Source organism: Cimex lectularius, unplaced genomic scaffold (assembly GCF_000648675.2).
Source record: "Cimex lectularius strain Harlan isolate CLEC.00 unplaced genomic scaffold, Clec_2.1 scaffold286, whole genome shotgun sequence".
Lineage (NCBI taxonomy): Eukaryota > Metazoa > Arthropoda > Insecta > Hemiptera > Cimicidae > Cimex > Cimex lectularius.
Genome location: NW_019392975.1, coordinates 463,994 through 469,993, shown reverse-complemented (window position 1 = coordinate 469,993; position 6,000 = coordinate 463,994).

The window sequence follows — 6,000 nt, the reverse complement described above, 5'->3', positions numbered from 1 at the left end:
TTTAGTGTCTTGTTTTTAAACATTCGTGACCCGAGGATATTTACGGTTTTATCAGTTTAAACGGTCGTTTCGCAATTCCACACGAAAGCCACGACCACCCTGTGCCGAGAGCTTATTTCAACTGGGCCGAAAGTCTTCGAAGGGTGTCCGGTTTCGAGAGATAGTCACTGACCGACATGCGTTTAACCGGCTGACTTAAGCTACTGGAATCGCCTGAAGCAATAACTTACACAAACCGATGTGCATTTCGAGACCAGAAGCAAGAAATCGACATTGTTTCGCTTTCTTCTTCGACCCTTCTGAATATGTACTTTAATTTTCTTTCTGGAATCCATTATGAAACCTGATTCACTCAAGATTTTAAAATTGCGCTATATTTGTTGTATTATTGCTCCTTCTCATTCTCCAAACTTGAAAATTACAAAACTGCAATAAACAGTAATTAATATAATATTGCAATACATTTAGAACTATGATTTTTAGGTGCCTTACTTCATTTTAGAGGTAATTCACAGAAAATAAAAGAATCAGTAAGTTGGGAAGAATACATAATGTACAGTTTTTCACACGTAAATAAATATATATATTTACTAAATTCACTAATTTCGTGGTCCGCTTGACCAATTAATACTATACAATTAATTAAGGTTTTTAGCTGATATGAAAAAAAGCTAATGGCACGGGAGGGATTCGAACCCACGACCTTCGGCTTGATACGCCGCTGCTCTACCACCTGAGCTATCGTGACCTCGATCCACTCGGACGTCAACTCCCCATCTCAACCCCACATTATGAGTTTTCCCTCCTTTTGTCATTTTTCAAATGTCGAGTAATCAGTTTGGATTCTCGACGACAATTGAAATGGCGACGGAGAGCTTTAGTGAAGTGTACTTCATTTTAATTCATTAAATTCACTAATTTCGTGTTCCGCTTGACCAATTAATACTATACAATTAATTAAGGTTTTTAGTTGAGATGAAAAAAGCTAATGGCACGAGAGGGATTCGAACCCACGACCTTCGGCTTGATACGCCGCTGCTCTACCACCTGAGCTATCATGACCTCGACTAAAATAAAAGTTATAGCCTACGCAATAAAAAGAAAAAACAGGAGAAACAACAACTGCCAAAATGCGAAAGAGAACAGAAAAACAGGTTATACAAAAGAAATCAAAAATTAAACTCATTAATTAATTCATATCTGTAATTCCATGCATACCTAGCGTATCGAATTAAGGTCCGCGAATTTGAGCCACTCAAAAACCGTAACAGGTCAACCCTGGGGAGAGTGAAACATCCGAGATGCAACAACCGAATCTCACCCAGGACTGAGCACTCCGCCAAGAAGTGGGATACAGTTTCAATAGAGCGCGAATTACACAAAGAACAGATTCCTAATTCCCCTCTGATCCAAACAGCCGAGTTTAAGTGCAAAACCTCACTTCTTAGCTTAAATAGCCATCGCAACTCATTGAGACAAAGACCGTCAAAATTATCTTCATGCAGGTCGAACAATGCAGGAGAAATTTGTACCTCCTTGTAAAGTGTGAGATGTGTAGATGCTTGGACACGTGACGTTGTTTATTAATTTGATTAATGAGAATTGAAAAATGATTATGCCAGTCACAGAGGTTGTCTAAGGACATGAGGAAGGGCAAGTTGTACTTTTCAAACAAATATTTCCAGTGAGCGAACCATGAAATATTTGTCTTTATGACCACCAACGATGTTATTTTTGTGTATCTGGTATCGGGAGACATCAGAACTTTCACAATATAGGAGTAGTGAAGCTTAAGTGTATACACCAAAATTAAATCCAAGTTGGTTTCTGAATATAATATATAGTTTGGTGTACCAGATGTCAATGTGAACAACTTTCTTACTAAAAAACGTTGCACTTTTTCTATTGCTTCAAACCTCTGGTATCCCCACATTTGACAGCCATAGCACAGAATTGCACGACTTATCGCCTTAAAAATATTATACTTGACTTTAATAGGGATAGTTTCTATGAGTAGGAAGGCTGACCATGTGTTATTTAGACCTAATTTAGCCACTGACGCTTTCCAAGAGAAGTGCTTTGTCCAAGAGAGTCTCGGGGTAAATATATGTCGGAATGTAAGAAATTAATAAACCAAAATGCATCCTTAATGGATGAAAAGAGGTTATAGACTTTTCTTAGCTTAATAATAAAAAAAGCAATATACTGTTATTAATATTTTAAATATAGAAATTAGGGGTTTTGTGTCGGTTATGATGAACATGTCTTGTTAGAAAGTATATTAAAGATAAAACAAATACTCCAAACAATGTAATTCTGACTGGAAAGGGCTGCTGTCTTTCTAGACTTCAAGGAGTGATATTGGGAAAAGATAAGAGGTTGTGTGTGAGGATTAGTATAGGATTGGATGTAATGTAGACTTTTTTGAAGCTGGATCTTCGAACTTCTTTTATAAAGATTTATTGAGACATTTAAGTCGGTAAAAATCGTGGCTCCAGTACCTATGAGGTGGCGTTGGTCTGATTTTATGCAAAATTTACATTCGTATAACGTTATTTCGAAGTGTTAACACTGAACAAAATAATGTTAAAAAAGTGTTTTTTTCGACAGAAAAGTGGTTAATTTATCAAAACATCATATCTAGGCATCGCATTAAGATAAAAACTACGGTCGATCTCATTCTACTCAAATTTTAATGCTGGAAAATTTTTTTTCTTCGATACGTATTTTGAGACATTTGACAAAAAAAATCTTAAAAACACGGTTTTTAGAGGTTTTTCTCATAGAAGGCTTCATTTGAGGACCTACGTTAAGAGCTTTTTTGTTCAGCATGAAATTTTCTATAAATCCTTAAAGTAACTTTGTTTCGTTTGTGCTCACTATACTTAAAATATATAACTGCGTAAAGTATTAGAAACTATCTACCTAATCGCGTAGATTGTTTTTAAGTCATTGTTAAACTTATTAAGAAGAAAATTGTATGTTAGTAATAGTTTTTAATTATATAGTTTTGTACAAATTGCCAATCTGAAAACGCGTTATGTTTTTTGTTTTCGGCGTGCCCCCGAAAATTGAAAGATTGCCTGGTTGTTTAAAAAAAAGGATCCAGTTTAATTACCGGAATTATTCCAGCGGATGGAAATATGAGAAGGATCTCCAGAGGCCGGACTGTGCGTTTACGACGGGTTCCACAGCCTGGACATTATCCTTGTAATTATGTTGCAAAACGTAGCCCTCCTCGGGGACTTGAAAGGGGCGCTTTTTTTGTGTAAATGTGTTCTCATTTTGGACGATAGTTAGCACGGGTAAATGGCCAATTGCATAATGTTTAATTGAAACTAATTGACGGCCCTTTCATTATGCGTTGTCGTCTAAGAATACCCTAGAAAATGTCACTGACAATTAACCGATTATTTAATAAGCCTTTTTATGTAAGACAAATTGGGGAATCTGAAAATTAAACGAAATTGCGTTAAAACCGGTTACCACTACCTTTATGAAGAATGTACAATTTTATTTTTAACCAATAGTAGACGTTTTTGGATAACTTACACTCATTTAAGTTCATCGCTCACGAACTCTTTACGTTGTAACCAACTGTAGTCAATAAAGCAGAACTTTGCAATATTCAGCGAACTATTTTCAAAGATATTATCCAAATTATGCCTTTGTGATTTTTCCACTGTTTCCGCTGTGGGGAATATGTAAAAACAAACAGATACACAAAATTTGAAAACTTTACTGTGGAAAAACATGGGGGAAATCTGAAATCTGCTGGAACCAAAAGCTTTTTGCATTTACTAAACAATAATACATTATGAGGTTCCATCACAAAGAGGTACAAACTTTAAAAGAAATACTGACGAAGGGAGATGAAAAAGGTAACTCGAGATGTAAGTGAGTGAATGAGAAGAGAGAGAAAGAGAGAAATAGAGAAGAAATCACAAAGAGGTACAAACTTTAAAAGAAATACTGACGAAGGAAGATGAAAAAGGTAACTCGAGGTGTAAGTGAGTGAATGAGAAGAGAGAGAAAGAGAGAGAGAGAGAGAGAGAGAGAGAGAGAGAAAGAGAGAGAAATAGAGAAGAAATGGTAAAGAACAGGGTGAGAGACAGGCGAAACAATCAAGATTGAATTATTTATTTTACACTTGTAGGATACCTAAAATTAAAATGAAAAATTATGTAAAATTAAATTTATTATATTTAGTGATCTATTGACCAAATTACTTCTTTCAATTAATTAATCCTTTTATGTAAGGTTTTGGTCGAAATGAAAAATTCAGTGCCACGAGAAGGATTCGAACCCGCGACTTTCGGCTAAAATACGCCGTTGCTCTACCCCTTGAGCTATCGTGACTTCGATCCACTCGGATACCAACTCCCCATTTCAATCTACAACCTTTCGAATTGAAAACTGGCAGAAAGGAGGGAAAATTCGAAAGGTTGTAGTTTGAGATGGGGAGTTGGTGTCCGAGTGGACCGAAGTCACGATAGCTCAAGTGGTAGAGCAGCGGCGTATTTAGCCGAAGGTCTTGGGTTCGAATCCCGCTCATGGCACTGACTTTTTCATTTCAAGCAAAACCTTACATAAAAGGTAAAATTAAACATCAAAATAAAGGATTCTTCTTTTATATACCTATTGTATAAACAATTTCTTAACTAAATAGGATTTTTTTTATTCATTAGTCTTTATTTAATTTATAATATACAGTACCTATGTATAAGTGCAATTAATTTTTAAAATTAAAGACAGGCTGTTTGGTTATATTAACCGTCAAGAAGATTAAATTATTTTATAATTTGTTAGAACAATTATTTCATAGCTACTATAGTTATAGATATCCTTCATGAATGTGTAAATTATACCTGGTTGTCGATCGTTGTGTACTCTGTTTAAGGGAGTATCGTGCTTCCAGTCAAGAAAAGCGTTGACTTATTTAGTTGAAATCTATTCTTCCAGCCAATTACAAAAGCTGAATTGGTTTTTTGCCGTTCGATAACGCGGAAAACGACGTTCTGGCGAAAGATCTAAAGCAAGAATAATTTATTTAACGTAAAAAGCCGAGAACAACCGGGAAAGTGTAGAAAAAGGTTTAAAAAAAGCACGTCACCAGTGTACGTGCCCATGGGTGTCCGATTGTCCAGTGTTCTACACGTGCATTCGAAACGCGACTTTTCTCAACTTGGTGCAACTAAATCAAGTGTCAACAGAAACAGACCGGAAAGAGGTCGGACACGTATGAAACGAGGAAAAGTTCTAACTTTATTACAACCTTTCTTTCATTCATACATTCTCAGAAAAAAAGCGATTAGATTTTATTTTAAACCAATGTTCTTCGCGTTTCTGTCTTACCAAACGTTTTCCGACCCTTTGTCTGCAACCGTTTTAGAAACGTTTGTATGTTAATGCAAAAAAGCGGCGGAACATAGATAACATGATGCACCGATGCAGACAATGGATCAAGGATCGATGAACCGATTGGACCAAGGACATTCAGCCTCCTCCGAAGTCAAACAAGTGCATAATCCTATCAGTGACGAGTATCTTCAAACGTCTAAGAATGACTTAAGGTTTAATTTACGCGGTTTTGACATTGAACGAGTGATATATCAAGGATACATCAAGAAGATGGAGAGAATATAATTGGTAATATATTTCAGGCATAGTACACGCAAATTTTTACACATTTCGTTTACATTATTCATATTAAAATGGACAGTAGAACAGTATGACTCATGGCTAAAATTAAACCAGTAAAATGTGAAATATTACCACCTCGGTGTCCTCGATGTCTTAAGAGAATGAAGTTTTTCGAGAAAGATACCATCTTCGTAGAGTAGAGAAGCAACTCACTTCATCTTCAGCTTTGAAAACAAAGCACGGAAACAGTAGTTTAGTTCCTTCCAATTTTTTCGCGAGTTCGCTGGTAGAAGTTTTATGTAAAACTTTAACGAAAAATGTTTTATGAAAATTAAATCAAACATAATCTTATTAGAA